This window comes from Polyodon spathula, chromosome 22, assembly GCF_017654505.1.
Source record: "Polyodon spathula isolate WHYD16114869_AA chromosome 22, ASM1765450v1, whole genome shotgun sequence".
Lineage (NCBI taxonomy): Eukaryota > Metazoa > Chordata > Actinopteri > Acipenseriformes > Polyodontidae > Polyodon > Polyodon spathula.
In genome coordinates, this window is record NC_054555.1 from 19579886 (window position 1) to 19600794 (window position 20909).

At 41.8% G+C, this 20909-nt stretch overlaps 1 pseudogene; it reads right to left on the minus strand.

Annotated features, from left to right (window-relative positions):
* Positions 1-1473: 1473 nt before the first annotated feature.
* LOC121297026 overlaps positions 1474-20909 on the minus strand; it is a 225075-nt pseudogene continuing 205639 nt past the window's right edge.

The window sequence follows — 20909 nt, forward strand, 5'->3', positions numbered from 1 at the left end:
GGGCCTGATGAGTATGTGAAAGTATGCGTCCTTCAGGTCCACGGTGTGGCCTGGACGACATGGCAGTGTGTGAGCATCTTGAAATGTAACACCCGAAAGTGGTTGTTCAGAAGTCTAAGATTCAAGATAGGGCGGAACCCACAGTCCTTCTTGGGCACTAGGAAGTACTTCTAATAGAACCCCTCCCTGCAAGAAGAGGGATCTACTTCGCGCATGGCACGCTTCAAGAAAAGCACCAGGATTTCTGTGTTGAAAGCCGCATGTTGGAGAGGGTCCTTCACTGCAGTTACTATCATCCCCCTAAAGAGGGGTGGTTTTAACTGGAACTGAAGGCTGTAACCACAATTGAGCACACAATTGTCATTGGTGCTGGTTTGCGAGTATAGTAACTGGAAGACAGGGGTTGAAGGCTGCTGTGGCCCTTCAGAGATGCTGAGGCCGCATGTGGGGTGCATGTGGGGAGCAGTCATGGGACCCTTGTGTCGCTGGCGATTGCCGCCCCTCCTAGGGCGCCAGTTGTCCCTCTTTGCAGGCCGACCGCGCTGCGGGACAGGTGCGGCCGGGCGTGCCGTAGCAGCATGAGAGGGCCTGGGCGGAGGCTGTCGCCCCCACAGGGAGCAAGTCGTAGCAGGCAAGGCAGACTTCTGTGGAAGCAGCTGGGCATACTGCCTTGATGCCTCCCTTGTCTTCAGTGTCATCTGAAGCATCTCCTCCACTGCGGAGCCAAAAGTATGTCCAGGAGTGATAAGGGCATCCAGGAGAGAGAACTCTAGCCTGGGAAAGACAAAGTTGCCGTTGACGAGTTGACATTGCAGGTCCTTGGCCAGTCCAATGCCCGGTGCCTGTACAAGGGCTGAAATGGGGAGAAGGCTGCCAAGCTGGAACCCTCTGCTCCATGCATGGAAGAAAAAACCTGAGCTACAGCCACCGTGCTAGATGCTGACTTTGGGTTGGACCAGGAAAACTGAATCTCCCTGACAAAGTCGGGGAAAGGGGGCAGTTTCCTGTTCTGTACTGGCTTAACCGAGGAGAACCAGGAACCCAGGGGCTCCTTGTCTCTGGGCCATTTCACCCGTACACGTTGAGCCCGTCGTTCAACCAAAGCCTCAAACGCTGGCCCTGCAGATACGTCCGGTTCCTGTTGCAGCTCGTCCAGTGAGTTGCAAGAAGGTCCCTCCTTCACAAGCTCATCATCACCAGATGCCTGCAGAGAGGATGTCCTCTTCATAGCCTGAGATGGCCTCAGGCTCAAGCTCAGGCTCAGGCTCAGGCTCAACAGTTGGAATGGGTGACCAGGGAACCGGCGCAGCCATGGTGCCAGGGGCCGAGAACATACTCATCATGAGTGACTGTTGTCCCATCACCACCTCCATAAATCGACCAATCTGGTCCATGAGGTCCGAGATCCTGCTAGGCTGTTTGTCCCTTGGGGGCATGGGGCACGCACACTTCCGAGAGGGAGGTGAACGATCCTTAGGAAGGGTGCACTGAAGCTGCACCACGCTCCTGGTAGTTGAGCAAGAGCGTCTCCCAAGAGACGGGGAGGGTGTCCTGGATAGCTGCAGGCGGGCAGGAGAGGATTCTGTACCACCTGAAGGGGGAACAGACTCAGAATGAGATCCCCTGCTAGAAGGAGATCCCAGCCCACTGCCCTGTTGGCTCTAGCCTTTAGGGCCCGCCTCTGGAACTTCCCACAGACAGCGCAGAATGCTCTGTCAGACAGAGCCAAAGCAGCATGTTCTGGACCCAGGCATGAAACACAGAATTCATGCGGGTCCTTTTTTCGGCTACAAGAGCCACATTCATGGAAACCCGAAATATCACACAGCACTTGCCCAGGTTGCACAGTGGATACAAATACAAAGGGAACAGGAGCGGGTATGCGCACGGGATGCACCATAAGTGCATGGGCACAGAACAGATGTGTACTGATAAGTGCATGGGATGCTCAGATGCATGGGTGTATGGGCACCGATGTGCACAGAGGGCGCACAAGCCACAGGTGCACGGGTAGATGTACCGGCACGGATGTGTACTGGGGACGGGTGTGCATGGGCACGGGTGTGCACGAGGCACGGTGAATGGGAGTGCACGGGGTGCATAAGCACGGGTGTGCATGGGGTGTACAGGGCACGGGTGTGCATGGGGCATGGGAGTGCACGGGTGTGCACGGGTGCATGTGTGCAGGTGTCGCTGTGAGGGTGTGGTGAGATACACTTGGTTAATAATCCCTCAGAAAACCCAATTAAAATTTAGATCGTTCATTACAGTAAACAGGTGATTAGCCCCCTAAACGGTTCCTAGTCTCTACTCTTTGATTTGTCCAGCATGGTTAGACCTGCCAGAGGCTTACACCCCCACCAGCATAGCTGTCAGGGTCGTTGAGACATATAAGCCTCCCAACCACAACAAGGTGGCAGGACAGGGAGGATTTTTGTTTCACACATCATATTGTAGGCAAATCATTTAGGGAATTACTCTTTACAATGTGATCCCCATATGCTTTGTAGCAGAGAAGCCTGCTGTGGAAGGGGTGTGGGTAATTCACTGACCAGGAGACAGACAGGTGTATTTGGAAACACCACACAGGTGCCCAGTTTTATTTTAGACCGGTTCTTATTTCTCTCCGGCAGAGGGCACTGTTGACCGTGGGCTGCCTATCAACGATGATAGACAGCACCACGGAAATACCACAGCTGGTACACGAACAGCAAGTGCACTCGCAGGTGCTCAAAGAAATAATAATGAAAACAGAAAGCGAAAAGAACAAGGGAAAATAAAACAGTAATAAAACTACAAATAAAAGGTGCTGCACTCGGCAGCGTTATCCCGGTCGCCGCTACCCGCACGACCCGGATCACCGTCCTACTCTGTCGGCTATCTAGCCTGCTCTTTTACAATACACCGGGGTCTGCCCAAGTGTTCCCCGCTCTCTCTTTCTTGCTGTGAATTTCTTTTCTCCCGGCTGATTCCCGGTCCTGAATCAAAGCTTCCGCACTCTTGGTGCGTCTAAGTGGGCAGACCTGAGGAAACAACAGAGCGTTATTTTATAGGACCAACAATCACCCAAGACCCGCCTCCCAGCCATTCAGAGAGGGGGAAAGTCCACACACACCCTTTCCCACCTCCCCGTGTCACTGCCATGACTCACAGGCGGCTGTTGGGCGACTGCCGCCCTCTTCCTGCAGCCCGTGAACACGCCAGCAGAGTCAGCACAGATCTCTCCCTGCTACACCTGCTTTCGTAAAAAAGACCTACATGGTGTAGGACATATTCCCTGAATCTGATAATACATGAACTTGTATTAGAAATGTAACTGGGTTCATTAATGAAAATGTGTCTTGAGAAACAAGGCAGACTGCTGTGTCTTGAGAAGGGGGTCTCTGGTTTACAGACAGATTGAACTAATAATAATTAGAGGACCGGTGCCTGAACTGGATTAGGCTGAGCGATCAGTTTAATTATGTATAGATAATTCACACGTGCAACAACAATTGTTTTGACTGAAGGAAGACATAAACTAGCAATGTCCCAGTGAAAAAGAACATTAAAACATCAAAGGACTGGGAGTTTAAAGAGGTAAGATACACAAATGACCTCATGAAAGTAGCTACTCAGCAGAGAGAAAAAGACTATAAACCTCTAAGCGAAATTGAATATTTTGCGCTCCACATTGAATGCTAAACAAGGCACTGTCACTCTCCTAAGCAAAGCTGGAACTCCGGGACTCTGCCTAAAAACAGAATCAAGATGAGACTCTGCCTGAAAACAGATCCAAGATGAGGAAGCAAGCTACAAGCGAGTCACCTACCATAAGCAACGAGAATGAGAATCAGCTGCAGGACTGCTGTAAAACCTACAGACTTTATCAGACAAACCAGTCTGTGTCTGTTGCACACCTAAAACCACAGTAGCCAAAAGAAACAGTGCCCTGCTACCTGTGTAGCTAAAAGATTCAGTGAAGAGGACAGAATGGATGGGTGCTGTTGTGGATCCTATACTGACGACTGAAGATTTTGTTGCAGATGTTTGTTGATTCTATCGAGAATTGAAAGCTTTGTTGCTGAATTTGATCCAAAGTGTGATTGAGGACATTGATGCTGAGAGGAGAGCTTTTGTACTGGACACTTCAACAGATTGAGTTTCCAAGCCAGAAGACCAAAATTCTGAGCTTCAAGGAACCACTGAGTATAATTCCAGTTGCATTTTTCTTTCATGGAACTAAATTAATTAATTATAACACATTCACAAAGAAATTAACTGTTAATTATTTATTTTCCACACTTTGTGTATGAAATAGCTTTTAATAAAGCTTGATGAAGTAACTATAAGTAATCTGCCTGATATTGTTGTATGAAGAATTTATTTAAAAAATAAACTTGCCATATACTTAATCTATATACCACGAATAAGCTTAATGTGACAAGATTGTCTGCATTATCTCAGTTGAGACTGTGTGCTTGGATGTAGGCTTGTGTTTGTGTGTGAGCAAGCTATTACACCACAGCCTACTTGCTTGCTTGCTGGTGTGTGAGGAGACAGGCATGTCATATTTCAATTGCCTGCTAGCAATGAGAGTTTTTGGATTGTGTTTGTGCTAGATTTACTTTATGACTAAGTTTTATTAAACATTCCTTGTGTCTGCACGTGAATGTGTGCTCATAGTAAACCCTCAATCTTTGTAACACGTCAATTTAAATAATGTTAGAAAGAGAACTAATCAACACATATACACATTAAATAAATTATTGAATTGTTCCTTGTGGCAAAGTCATGAGTTTATACAGGTGAGTGCAGTGCAGTGCAGGTACAAAAAACACAAACAATTACTTTCAGGTGCATGGGTGTTTATTAATACAGTAATGATAACAATGTCCAGAGCCCAAAGGCAAACACCTATAAATAATAAATACTGGAGTGATACAGCAGCATGTATCACTTGTAAATGTAATCCCTGGATTTGACCTGCAACCAAAAGTCCAGGTTTTATACACACCCTCACTAAACACAAATCAAATAAATACAAGACAGTGAGTGAATTTACGTGCTAGTGGTGATTACAGTACTCCATGAAATGCTGGGGTGAAAGTGATGTCAAGGTTAATGCTGGCTTGTACTCCAGCTCTAGATTGTGTTACTGATAGTCTAAAAAGACAAATAACAGTTACAGCCAACACTTTACAAACACTCATGGTTTTCAGCAATACCTTTACTCTTTTTAGGTTAACTCCAACCATTTACAAAGGAGCAGATTATTTTGCTATGCCCCTATGTTATACCCTCGCTCATAACCCTTTAGTTAATGAGCACATCCACTTCTCCAATCAGCGGATGCCACCATTTCACGTTCGGGTCATTGAGTTCGGGTACCATAGCTCAGTTCCTTTTCTAGCCAGCCAACTTCCACCTAACCACAAGAATAAAGTGTCATGTCTTTTTGTCCAGGGTATTCTGTTCCCTTTATCTAGTACCCTCTCAGGTCGGGAGGGAGATCTAACACCAAGCGTCATTCGATCTCTGTCACACTCCTACATTAACTGGTGACCCCGACGTGATAAGATTGCTTTAGCACAGTAAGTGATGGGTTAAATTCCAATTAAACTTGGAATTTAATTTGTAGTAGTTGATTTTGATTTTTCCCTTCCAATTGTGTATAATAAACAGGGTTGGAATTGAAAACCAGAGTGCATAAAGTAGTTGCTTTTCCCTTCTAACAGCATATAATAGTGTGGTTATAACAGGAAATCAGAGAGCAGTAAAGTAATCTTTCCGCAAACCACATTTATCAAATATTTATTGCTGTAGTGCTGTATGATTTATTGTGTATTTTAAATGATGTATAACCACAGGCTGTTGAATTTTGACTTAAACCAAGTTAGAAAGTATAGCCATGTCTATAGTTTCAGATTCAGACACTGATTCCATGGTGGAGATGCCTAGATTGGAAGTTGCTTCCAAACAAGAGCTGTATGAATATTTGCTAGCAGGGATTAAACAGGATATTCCGGGGGCTCCTGATCCAGGGGATCTTGTCATTCCTCCCACAGAGTTGAATCTCAGGAGGGCTCAGGAAAATATATTTCAGCAACTTGCTACTATAGTATGCCTGTTGATTAAAAGGTTGGTCTTGGCACAGAACAAAGGTCAGATTGTGCATGAGAGATTTCATGTTTTGAGGAGCAAAAATCAGGATTTGGTTGGAGAGCTTCAGGCTGTAACTGGAGAAAATCAGGCTTTGAGGTGACAGCATGCTAAGCTTTAAGATGAAGCAGCAGCTGAAATTCAAGATCTGAGAATTAGCCTGGATAGGTGTCAACTACGTAACGTAACTTAATGAAAAAATGTGTTGGAATAATGATGTGAAACAGCTGTACTAAAATACAGAATTGAAGAACTGGAACATGAGATAACAATGGTAACATGGGATAGAACTAATTCTGATGCTGAGGAGGCCAAGTGTGTAGCACTGCCCCCCCCCCCCCCCCCCCCGAATATCTAATATCCAATATCCAATATCCCGAAGATATCTGCAATACATGCACAGAGGAGCCTACATTATCAGTACTGTCTCCACGAGACCAGCACCCGAATACACCTGGCTTTCCGAATGCAAAAGACACACACAAAAATCAGTTCCTAAAATCAGGTCCAAAATGACATTCAGTGAACTGTTAAGCATGACTGTAAAAGTTCTCCAGTTTGACCCGACAAAAAAGGGTAATCATAATGAAGACTTAATCACTACAACTAGAGGTTTTATTAAAATCGGTTGGAATTGGACCAAAAGTCATTTTTTCTTAAACAAAGGTTACTGCATGCTGCTTTGGTAAAAATTTAGCAGAGGAAATACACAATACCTTTGAGAAATTATTTCCGGAGTTAATAAAGAAATGGTCCCTTTTTGCCATCCAGGTGTAGCTCTAACTAGGGCTTACATTATGAAATGCAGGGAAAAGGAAGATCTTCATGATTTTTACAATGATCTTAAGCGCACATACCAAGCAGGTTGTGTTCCAGACGAGGATCCCAATAAAATGATACAGTTTAGACAGTTGTATTTGAATAGCTTGCATCCAGGGATAGGAGAGTTAGCAAGTTTGGTTGTGAATTCTGTGTCCCCAATGGATGTGATAGTGGATAAGGCACTTGAAATCTGGTCCCGTAAAACAATGAGTTTCCATAGGAAAGACTCAGCAGCTGCAGATATGATTTATACAGTAGCGAGGAGCTGTCCCTGCAGATAGAGGGATCAGAACTGCCGGCCACTAAAACAAAAGAACAACAGTACCAGGTAAGGGAGGCGAGACCTCAGCAGTACTAGAATAATTACAGTAGCATTTCAGCCGGGCAGGAACCAAACTAACCAGCGATAGGATAATATCAAAGAACGCCGTAAGAATAAAAACAACGGGGGTAAGTTTAAAACCACTCCGTATCAAGAAGAGAACACCCAGGCTAAAGCAGAGATTAAAGAACTCAGGGAATTGATTAAGCAGATACAGGAAACTTTGAAGCAGCTGAGTACTTAGCAGACCCCAAGCGACACATGTGTCAGCCTTACCCAGAGACAGAACACACAGGCTACAGCACCAACAGCTACTTCACATGACTAGATGGGGAACAAATACAGTTTCCCCAGATTAATACAGTCAGGCAGAGAGCAGCCAGTGAAACAGAAAGTGAGGTGGAAAGCATGGAAATGCATACTGTGTCAGACATGGTTGGTGTTACAATACCGGGAATAAATTTGAGAGATATCATAATCAAAGGTCATCGACCATATTTTCTAGTTATGATGCAGGGAGCTGTAACTTGTGAGGCGCTATTAGATTTTCATGAGGATGCTACACTAATGACTAAAGAGATGTTTGCATTTGAATCAGGTAATAGGAGACTCAAATAGACAGATGAGACTGACATCCAGCAAGAAGGAGTTTCATATCTCTGCTAATGATTGTATCCATCTCCTGGGAATTAGATGGGTCTTTATTAAGTTTAGGAAACTCAGAGTTTCCATCCTGTGTATATTACAAGCACAGCTGCAGAAAATGTGTTGATTGGGGCTAATCTATTGATGAGACTCAAACCCCTGATTGATTGCAGCAGTAAAGTACTGTGGGCTGGTATAAAGAAACCAAGACTCTACAAGAAACTGGGTTAGGCAAGTGAAGTAGGATGTTTGAAAAAAACAGACAGGTAAAAAGAGAAGGGTCAGTGTTAAATGTTATATATGATGGTTCCCTACAGCCCTCATTTTCAATACAAGTGGAGTCAAAACAAACAGTAAGAGCCCACAGGGGCAATTAATGTCTCCAGTATCAATAGCTGACAGGACAGAAGGCAGTCGTGGGGCCGACAGCTTGGTGCAAATGCATGTCCATCTTGACCTCAGAGCCGACAGGATGTGTGTGTGTGTGTGTGTGTGTGTGTGTGTGTGTGTGTGTGTGTGTGTGTGTGTGTGTGTGTGTGTGTGTGTGAAAGTAGAAATCACTGAAGTGGCTTTTGTCAGTGAGTATCTGTTTGATCAGATTCAAAAGAGTAACCCACAACTGGTACAGGTAAACAAAAGAGAGATGTTAAACAACATCCCCTACAGTAAGCACCCCGTTCTCAGCACAGGTATTAGTGCTGTCAGTGTTGGGATTGGAAATAGGATGTTTACACATTATGTACATGTGGTCAGAGGCTTGCTGTTAAACCTTGTGGTCGGAGCCGACTATCTTTTGGGAATAGGGGCGCAGATTGACTTTAGACCAGGCATACTACATGCAAGGGTTAGAGATAAACATGACACAGTCACGGGTAAGTCATTTTATGATTTTGAATTGGCCATTCCCATTGTGGGACCTTTGTCCTGAATACTTGGAAAGGGGGGACGAAAAGATTAGTTATACTAAACCGCATCAATGGATTCAAGTACAGTATATTAGTGAGAATGAGTCAAAGTCAGGTCTTGTTCTCTCCTCCATAGCACAGGGTGCTGTGATGGCTCTCATATCCATACAGCAACCAACACAAGAAATTGTACAGCCCTTGCAAGTGCATTTAGTGTACAGTTTGGGACATGCCGTCCCAATATACATGGATACAAGGGCATGAGAAGTTGCCTCTTTACTTAATTTGCTAGTGGTGGAATCCTTCAATCCATGGTTCTGGCAGGGTGATAAGCATGTGCAGTTAGTCACACCACCTGTGGTGGCATATCAAGATAGCAGACCTAATCTCTATCTGGTGCCTAACTTAGAAATGTGCAGCACTATTCAGGACATTCATTGGCTCTGTTTTAGCAAACCCTTTATTAGATATGGCTCAGATATTGTGTGGTTTGAGGAGTATATAGAGCAGATCCTTCAAAAGGAGCGCCACAGAGTGGAAATTGCCATCACTCCAACTGACCTTCAAGTCTCGGACTGGGACCCAGAGGCAACTTGATTATGCGTAGGACAGAGTTTGGAGTTAGATTCACTCTGAGCATATTGTCTGGGTTAGTGACTGTCTTGGTTGAAGGAGTGGTGGTTAATTTTAGAAAAATACCTGGTGGTAAGGAGAGCCATGGATGTGATATTTCTGGTTTTGCCTCTTGTGGATGTTAACTGGAGGTCTAAGACAATTCATTACTGAAAAAGGAATTGTCAGACAGTAATGAACAGGAAGTGAGTATTTGTCATGCAATTGCAGCAGGTCAGAGTGAAAATGTTGAGGAAACAGTGTAACGCACAATTATCTGTAGCAAGCATAAAAGCAGATATATACCAATGTGTGCTATCTCTCTATCTTTCATCTATCTTTCTATACTGCATATATACATAACCTTAGTGTGATATATACATACTGTTAGGGTTAAGATATGTATCCATATATCTATATAACAAATGCTAAGAAATTCATCAAGTTTCATTAAAAAGGATTAATGTGATTTGAATGTGTTATACGAGTGTGAGGTTTATGTTGTCGTTCTTGAACTTCAGAAATAAGTTCCCAAACAAAAGGAGAAATGATGTAGGACATATTCTCTGAATATGATAATACACGAACGTGTAACTGGAGTCATTAATGAAACTTTGTGTCTTGAGAAACAGGGCAAACTGTTGTGTCTTGAGAAGGGGGCCTATGGTTTACAGTTAGACTGAACTATGTGACCTACTGATTAGAGGACCGGTGCCTGAGCTGGATTAGGCTGAGCGGACAGAAGAATTATGCATAGATAATTCACACGTGCAATAACAATCGTATTGACGCAAGGAAGACATAAACTAGCAATGTTCCAGTGAAAAGGAACATTAAAACTTGACTGGGAGTTTAAAGAGGTAAGATACACAACCAAGTAGCTACTCAGCAAATTGAAAACAAATTTTGTGCTCCACATTGAATCAAGATGTTTGGGGGGGGGGGGGGGGGGGGGGGAAAATTGTAAAACAACGTGGAGGTGTACCAACTACAGACCCATGACGGAACTGCAATCAGTCAAATGACCCATAAGGGCTGAAAATGGTGCCTGAAAACAGACCCATGACGAGGAAGCTGCAATCAAGTCAATGACCACAAGCATATAAACTGAGGCCCGGCTTCAGGACTGCCGTAAAACTTACAGCGACTGTTTTCAGACAAACCAGTCTGGATCTGTTGTACACCTAAAACCACAGTATCCAAAAGAAACTGTGCCCTGTTACCTGTGTAGCTAAAAGATTCAGCAAAAAAGACGGGCGTTGTTGTGGATCCTATACCAAGGACTGAAGACTTTGTTGCAGATGTTTGTTGATTCTATTGAGAATTGAAAGCTTTGGCTTCAGTGTTAACACAGTGTATTCATCCTTGCCAGGGGGCTCGGAGCTGGCTTGCGATCTGCCAAACTATCAGAACATTTTTACATTGAAACTGCCTAGTCACAAGAACTCCATTTTTTGAGTATTTTTCTCCTTAATGTTTGTCCTGTGTTGTTCTTCAGTTTGATTTAGTTAGTGTGCAGAGAAGTAACAACTCAAATGGTGTCACAGGAAGTGAGTTAATGTATGCTAAGATGGTCAAGACAAATATAAAAAGAAAGTGATTAATCTGTGTTCAAATTTTATGGATCAGGAGGGCTGAAGATTAGCAGCTGACCTCCATTCCTGCTGTCAAGCCAGGTACATATTTTCACAGGTGACCCTGAGCAACGGATGTTACCAAGCGACTGATCCCTGGAGGCAGTAGTGGAGATATTGAGGCAAACTATCCATGGAGCTTAATCCTCTCCATTCCTTCTGGAACATAAGGCCACCTTCTCCGCCTCTCCCCACCTCATATTCAAGTCTTTCAGAGCTGCCTCAACAGTCCTCCTCTAGGTGTTTGGTCTGCCTCGCTTGCGTTTTCTGTGGGGTTCATTGCATTTCAATTTTGGTGTTGTTGCCGTGCATCATTCCAAGCACATGGCCCAGCCATCTTAGTCTTCTCTACCATATCTCTGTGTTAATGTCACTTGATTTTGTCTTAATGTAGGAATCCTTGTTTGATATTTAATTCTGCCAGAAAACTTGACATCTGTTTCGTAAACATTTTTTGTGGAAATCATCCAGTTTGTCACTGTCTTCTCTGGCTACATGTTAACATTCTGAACTATACAGTAGAACAGATTTCACATTGCTGTTGTAGAGTTTAATCTTTAACTTCAGACTGAACATCTTTGACTTCCATATAGGCCACAGTTTTTGAAACGCTAGCTGTGCTTTGTTAAGCCTTGATTTGATGTTTTTTTTCTGTCCCTGCTGACAAGGCTGCCAAAGTAGGTAAAAGCTGTTGTTTCTTTGATATTTTCTCCACATATGTTTATGGGAGCTGGTGTTACATTGATAGACATAATTTCTGTCAGTACCTATATAGAGTCCAGCTTGCTTTGGGTAGTTACATAACGTCTTAGTTTTCTCCTGGATATGGCTATGTTTTGATAACAGTAGTGCTGTCTCATCTGCAAAGTCCAAGTCTTCCAAAAATGACATGAGTTCATTTTATACCTTCGGGTTAGCAGCTGTTACATTTCTCATAGCCCAATCAATTACAATGAGGAATAGAATGGGTGACAAAATACAGCCTTGATGGGCTCCAGTATTGACTAGGAACCATTCTGAGATGTCATTATCTAGAATAACTGATTCAAAGTGGTTGTCAAATTGGCTAATTAGCATCACTATCTTTGGTGGACTTCTATATACACCTAGTATTCTCCATAGGCTTTTGATGAATACTATGGAATGCTTTTCTAAATTCAATGAAATTGACATATAGTGGTGCATTCCATTCAGGCATTGTTCTATGACGTTTCTTATGACAAAAAACTGGTCAATGTATCCTTTGCCTTTATATAATCCAGCTTGCTCTTGACGAAGCTTTGAATCAATTGCTTTGTTGATTCGGTTTAGAAGCAATCTGCAGAAAACTTTTCTTGGGAACAGACAGGAGTGGAATATCTTTCCAATTGTCACATTTTCCCAGGTCACCTTTTTTGGTAGTCTAACAATAGACCTTTTGTCCAATCTTTGGGAAGGCTGTTTTTTCCCAGATATTGGTAAAAAGATCTGCCAGTACTTGTGTAGCCGTGTCAATATCAGTTTTAAGCATCTGTTTGTGAATAATGTCGATACCTGAGGCTTTGCAGCACTTCATGACTGATTGCTTGCTTAACTTCTTTAGCTATTGGTGGCCTTGTGTTTTGATCAAGCATCAAGTGTTTATATTGAGTTATTTATTATTTTTCACATTGATTTGATTTACAAACACCTTACAAAAAAAGTTTGATGTGCCCATGCGTTCTTGCTGTCACGTAACATTTTGCCTAAAATAATAAACACATTTCAGAAGATAAAGATGTAATATAAATAATTTCTGATGTGGCTTTCATTTCCGATGTGGATTTTATTTCTGTCGTGGCTTTCATTTCCAGTGTGGCTTTGAGTTTGTGTGTGCTGTGATTTTTGTTTGTTTTGTGGCTTGAGTTTGTGTGTGCTGTAATTTTTGTTTGCGTTTTGCACTTTAGGGCCACCGTATGTTTTATAGTAATAAAGATTGCAACATTACGGTCTCATTTTCACTGAAACTTTTGTGTTTTAATGGGTAAAGGCTTTAATACTAACCGGATCGCTTTGTTGCCAGCTTCCGATATCCCATTAAGTAAACATTTCACAGTTACTGTAACTACGGCTACATTAAAAAAATAGTGGTACAACATATATATATTTTAATCATTTTACAATAGCAGCTAGGGACATTAGACTACCGAAATTTCAGATTGTTAAAAAAACAGAACAAAGTAATGTATTGCATGGGCTTTGCAAAAAGAGCCAGGTGTAATAATGCAGTTTAACTCTTTATTTTAGAGCGTCCATCTGAATACATCTCACCAGATTTGATACATACTTACAACCTCGAGTTAAATTTAATACATTTCACCTGCTTTCCACAAAGAATGACACTTTGTATCAAATACAAACCAATGAACATAAACTGCTAAATAAGCACCACAATTCTGTGAATGTCAAAAGTTGGAATATGTTGCAAAGTTTTAAATAACATGTTTACCCAGTGTGAGAGGTGACGCCTGTGGGTGATGAAGACAACATACACAAACTGGAAATGGGAAGAAATGCGGGTTTAAGCAGCGTTTCTTGATTCTTGGTCTGTGACTACTTAAACAAGGGGTATTGACAGGGAAGGGTCAAAATAAAAATAAACACAAAGTTGTCTTCTTTCTTTATCTTCTATACCATGGCTATCGAAGTCCTTCTAGTTGCGAGCCATCCCATCTTTGCGAAGGAAGCCAGGTGCAGGTAGCCTCCTTATCGAAAAGTTCTCAGATCACTCGGCAGGTTCCAGAACAGTCCTGAAGTGGCTCCAGCTTCCATATCTGTTAGTTCGGTGGCGTAGCCACGGGTGGGCCCGGGTGGGCCACGGCCCACCCAGTTTGCACGCAGGTCCACCTAAATCTATGTCTATGTGAATGCCAAATTTAAGTACATTTATAAAAGATAAAAATAATAAACGATATTTGTGTGCCCCAAAGGTGGGTGTTTAAGTTTAGGTCAAATAGCTTTTTTTTTTTTTTTTTTTTAAATGTGCAGGCTTTAGCACACTGAACAAAAATATAAATGTGACATGCAACAATTTCAAAGATTTTACTGAGTTACAGTTCATATAAGGAAACCAATCAATTGAAATAAATTCATTAGGCACTAATTTATGGATTTCAGATTTATGGAATACAGATATGCATCTGCTGGTCACAGATACCTTAAAAAAAGGTAGGGGCGTGGATCAGAAAACCAGTCAGTATCTGGTGTGACCAGTATTTGCCTCACGCAGCGCGACACATCTCCTTCGCATAGAGTTGATCAGGCTGCTGATTGTCACCTGTGGAATGTTGTCCGACTACTCTTCCATGGCTGTGCGAAGTTGCTGGATATTGGTGGGAACTGGAACACGCTGTCGTACACGTCGATCCAGAGCATCCCAAACATGCTCAACGGGTGACATGTCTGGTGAGTATGGAGGCCATGGAAGAAATGGGACATTTTCATATTCCAGGAATTGTGTACAGATCCTTGCAACATGGGGCCATGCATTATCATGCTGAAACATGAGGTGATGGCGGCAGATGAATGGCACGACAATGGGCCTCAGGATCTCGTCACAGTATCTCTGTGCATTCAAATTGCCATTGATAAAATGCAACTGTGTTCATTGTCCGTAGCTTATGCCTGTCCATACCATAACCCCACCACCACCATGGGGCACTCTGTTCAAAATGTTGACATTAGCAAACCGCTCCCCCACACGACGCCATACATGCTGTCTGCCATCTGCCCATCCGTGAAGAGTACATTTCTCCAGCGTGCCAGTGGCCATTGAAGGTGAGCATTTGCCCACTGAAGTCAGTTACGACACCAGACTGCAGTCAGGTCAGAGTGCAATGTGTTTGTTCTGTAGGTTGTATGCAGTGTGCTTTGCATCTGTAGTGTATACGTGCAACTACTCTTTTAAACTGCAATTTTTTTTTAGCTTTGCTTCACTCGGCACCATACATTCTCAGTCTTGGCTACTTTCCTCTGCTCAAACTATTTCTTGTAATGTCAGACCTTAGGTACTTGCCCGTCCACTTGAAGCTGGGGCCCACCCAAATTTTCATTCCTAGCTATGCCACTGTGTTATTGTTTAATCAAAACAGATTAGTGTTTCCTAATAGAATACAAATTATACAGACTCTTGGCCTCTCTCCTCTATCCTGCCCTCCCCAGCACGAACTCCCTACTCGACCACACATCCCCCTTATATACAACCAAACCCCATCCATGGATTCAGTCCTGCATCTATCCCTACGGAGCAGTTGCAGTTAATAAAACAACGATTCATCACCTTGGTCTTTGAAGCACATGTGCGGTTTTACCTCTCCCAAGATGGCCGCCCAACCAGACAGTAGACTTAAAGTCCACACCATCTTGAAGAGGGCGGAGTTTGCACACATCACAAGGTCGAGAGGCTACACTTCACCCCTGAACAAGGGAGAATACATTACCCTGCTACACCCAGCTAATCGCGAATAGAATCAAAGGGGCTATCATCTCGTTTTCATCTAGGCACATTTGTCAACCCCAATCTGTAAGTGTAATGTGTTTTGCCAAGTAATACGTAACATCTGCGTACTTATAAAATGTTTTAGAAAAATGTATCCACTGACTTTCATTAGGGCTGTCAATCGATTAAAATTTGATAGGTTAATTTATAGGCATTAGCTGATTAATCGATAAATTAATTTATGCACATTTTTGTAAAGGTAACGATATTATAGTGGCTATCCTGCTTAATAATACTAAAAAATCAATAAATCTTTTTTTTTTTTTTAAATAAGCCAATGGGAATTTGGTCTTTAAAAAATAATTTTTATTATTATTTTTTTCTTTTCGTAAATGGAATACATTTTCACAGAACATCGATTGTTTACATAGCTACGTACTTGGTTTCCTTCTTGTACTTCTGAATCTAGCACAACTTGAGGCATCGAAGAGATTAAGCTATTAGGAATCTTATTACAGGTACCCGAGAATAATGTAGCTATTGAAAAGTGATTAACATGCTGTCGTAGTCAGAAATCAGAGAAAGTAATTCTGCATAATTATCTCTATTTGAAGAATTGGTGCCTTCATCAGTTCAGGTATTTCTGGTGCATACTGTACCTTCATTTTTTCTGAGAAAGTTCTTGAAAATTGATTCGTAACCAAATCGACAACAATGTCTCTGTTGGCTTATGACATTTTTGTTTTGATATTATTTCAAAGTTCTCAATAACTGTCTCTATAATTAGCAATATCGCATGGAGTTTAGCTGTGCTTACACCAAACCATCTTTATGCCCTGATCTACTCACTAATGATTGGATAGCTATAAAACCAGGGCAGATTTTTGACTCCCATTGCTTAAACTCCCAGTTATGCCCAGCCTCTGCTCACTCATGATTGGACACCTGTATAACAAGGGGAAGATCTTTCATTCTCCCCTTGGTTAAACCTACCAAAGATTTGTGTCCTGATCTGTGATCTGTTTATGTCCTGTCTCAACTCACTTATGATAGGACTGCTGCTGAGAAAATGCAGATCTTCTATTGATTGATTTTATTTTATATTCAAAAATATAACTGCACGATTACATAAAAAAAAAAGAAAAAAAATCTGTGATCAACTCTTTAGTTGATTAATTGGCCCGATTAATCTATTAATCAGTGCAGCCCTACTTTTCATGAATACCATGCGGTGTTTTGTCAATATTGTTCTTATTCTTAAAATAAATTATACCAAATGTGCAACACAAGTATTTTTAAAGCACAGCATTGGTTTACCACAAACCTGAAAAAAAGTAATGTATTGCATTGATTTTCATGTATAACCAGAATGTATTTTCTGCCGATGCACTGTGAAAAAGACAATAATGAGTTTATAGAGCAGCTATGGAAACCCGAAAATGCACAGCACAGCCCTACACAAGCCTAAATCTGAAAACACACAGCACAGCCCTACACATGAGCCTAAATCTGAAAACACACAGCACAGCCCTAATCATGAGCCTAAACCTGAAAACACACAGCACAGCTCTAATCATGAGTCTAAATCTTTAAACACACAGCACAGCACAGCGATACACATGAGCCTTAATCTGAAAACACACAGCACAGCCCTAATCATGAGTCTAAACCTGAAAACACACAGCACAGCCCTACACAAGCCTAAATCTGAAAACACACAGCATAGCCCTACACATGAGCCTAAATCTGAAAACACACAGCACAGCCCTAATCATGAGCCCAAACCTGAAAACACACAGCACAGCCCTACACGAGCCTAAATCTGAAAACACACAGCACAGCTCTAATCATGAGCCTAAACCTGAAAACACACAGCACAGCCCTAATCATGAGCCCAAACCTGAAAACACACAGCACAGCTCTACACGAGCCTAAATCTGAAAACACACAGCACAGCACAGCTCTACACATGAGCCTAAATCTGAAAACACACAGCACAGCCCTACACATGAGCCTAAATCTGAAAACACACAGCACAGCCCTACACATGAGCCTAAATCTGAAAACACACAGCACAGCCCTACACATGAGCCTAAACCTGAAAACACACAGCACAGCCCTGCAAATGAGCCTAAACCTGAAAACACACAGCACAGCCCTGCAAATGAGCCTAAATTAGTTTTCTCTGTCTTTGGCAGTCTCATTCAGGAAAGAACTCCATGGGAGATGAAAGGCCAGTGCTGCTATTCTGTTTGTATTCTAGCATGACTGCAAGTTTCCCCATGTTTTATTATTTCTTGAAATTCAGAAATCCCCTTTGCTTTAACTTGTTAGTAACTAATTTAAAGACCTTGACAGTTTGGTTTTTTTTTTTGGTCATTTTTTAAAATTAGTAGCTGTTTGTTCTCATGTTTCAATGATCCTGTGAGGACGTATGTGCATTGTAGTGCATATGCAATTTCCCTACAGGGGTAATTCATCATAAAGTTAAAAAAACGATGTGAAGCTTTTTCATTTCTTTTGCATGACTACACTGTTAAAAGCATGATTGTGTGGTGTGCAGGGTGAATCACACAGTGAGGGGAGCGCAGGATTGCAACCTGGCTGTGGAAAGATCTTAATTAAAAAAAATTAACTTTTTCACAACAGGACTTAACCTGAGTGAAATTACACACTCAGAACACAGAACACAACAAATATTAAATGCACCTGTTTAGTAGTTTTAAAATAGTTTGTACTTCACTGTAAAACCACCTTATCTGAACATATACATTGTTGGGACTGTTATCACCCCTTGTATCTCACTCGTGTTCATTTTCATAGAGTATTGTACAATACACAAAAGAACACTACATGAACCCACTGTTTTGTCAGGAGGGGGGTAATTGGCCCCATATTTGTAAAGTGACATGTATTGTTTTGCCACATGTGGGCACTTGTCATCTGAGAAAAGAAGTAGATAAATTGGTAAAAGAAGCCAAAGGGGATGGGGGTGGGATGGAGGCTGTCAATGGTCTGGGAACACTCCCTCCCTCGCTTCACGCTGGGTACAAAACAATGCAAACACAGACAGTGAATTAAAAGGATGGGAAGTGGACATCTGTTACACTTGACTGTGATTGCTGTTAAAATGCAATCTGTCCTCTCTCTCCTCTATAAAGCATGGCCTGGCGTTCAAACACACACAACAATAATTCTTAAAACCCTCACACCCTTGCATACAGTTCTGGGGAGATTGGCTGTGTGTTTCAATACATTTTTGTTTGGTTCATCTATACTGAACATCCATGTAATTAAATATAGACAATACATACATTTTACATAGATATATTCCAAATATTCCATGTTTATTTGTACAGCTCAAATACATTTCCTTTGCATAGTAATACATACAAATACATACATTTTAAATACAATACCATTGTCTAATTTTCATAATATGAATAATACATTTAAAATGTAATATATACAATAGTAGACCCTGATATTGATGTGACACAGCTCTCTAAAATATCTTTGTATAAGATAGTTCATATCAGATGGCTGTATCATATAGCTTGTGTCAGCTGTCAATGATGTCACAAAAAAAAGTTAATCAGATCTTTTTTTTGCATATAAAACCGATAGTTTAGAGTACTGTGAAAGATACAAGTTGATTTTCACCCACTCAGGTTCAGAGGGGACAGTTAGCCCCCCATGGCAAAGTTGCCATGACCTCATGTGGAGTGGATATCAATTTGTATTGCAATGAAGCTCATACAAGTCTATATACATTCCATATTATAATCCCCTAAAGTGTGTATTGAAATACTTAGCCCTAATAATTTAGCTAACTAATAATACTCAGGGGCATTGCCACTGGTCACTGCATCACTGTGCTAAAGATATTTAGTATGACAAAAGATATGCAGGTGCATTGGTCATTGCACTTGTATGGGCAGGGAAGGCACAAAGGGCCAAGCTGATTCACCTCACTATTCCAGAATAAGACAGTAAGCCAGACAGGGACCAGCCAAGTTGTACTTCTTCAGGCCTCTTTAGCATCTAGCTGGGTGGATGCAATTGACCAGAGAGGGCGCAGTGGGTTCTCCTTCATCTGGGTCAAGTAGGTGGGCTGGAATAAATAAAGCACATTTTTAATAAAAGCTTTGAGTTCCCTACCTGGTAAAGGCACTGCCACATGGTGCACAGGGTGAGTCATACAGTCAGGAGACTAAAGGTTTGTTAGGTGCCCGGTGGGCTCAAGCTGACAACCACCTGCAGGACTGGCCTTTGTCCTCAAGGGGCCGCTAACTCACAGACATCGAGCTCCTGGGTGTACAGAGTCAACTGGCTTGGTCTTGGCATTGGAGAATATTATTATTTTTGATATAGAATAACTTGTTATTTAAAGTTGTTTGGTGAAAATCACAAAATGACTAAATGTAATGGAAAGTTAGAAATCACTGAGTACTCGAAGTCTTATTTAAAAATAGAACCAGACATCTCTTGAACAATCTGAGCCAGACTCCCATAATTAATAGCAGAAGAACCAGTAACAAAAAGAATTTGTTTTGAATTCTTCACTGAGTCATTGGGAAGTGTGTTAATGCACAGGCTTTCTGAAGTATCACATGAAACAGCATTCTGTGTTGTATGTTGCGTGTTGTGTGTTAATGTTGGTGTATAGTCATTGGTACACGGGATATAAAGAGTTTGTGGAACACAAGTTGTTTAAAATGTATATTTGTATTTAGGCACGAGGATTGCACAGCACTTCACGTTAGGTAAAATGTAATAATATGTGAGCACAGGGAATTGCACTAAGTAAATTCACGTGCAGTTGTACCGAGACTCCAACTGAATGATTGATCAGCAGTCAAGTCTTGGTACAGCTGCATAAAAGCAGCATATTTTCTCTCACTCAGGGTTGTGTGTTTGGTGATTGGAGACCGAGGTAACAATAGTAAGAATAGTCAAAATACCAGCTCACCGTGTTTTGTCTGAGTAGTCCGTTTTGTTTGCCTCTTTATTTTGGCGAAAGTGCCGTGTCCTGTGTGTTTTGTCTTTACAACCTTTTATTTTCTTTCTGTTTCATTATTAAACGCTGAGCAAAACCAATCATTCAGTTTCACCAAACTCCACCTCTCTGTTGTTTATTTGTTGGTTCCTGGTTCTGGTTTAATGTCACCCACTACTGCCGTCTTTGTGACAATGCCGTTCCTGCCAAGTCTATAACATGTTTATTTCAATAATAATCATTATTTTGTTTCAATAAATTATCATCTGTGTTTATGTACAGTATAGCAGATACCTTTTTTTTTTTTTTTTTTACATCAAAGCAAAGTTTTAATACAGCTTGTTACAGAATAGTGTTTTACTGGAATAATGGG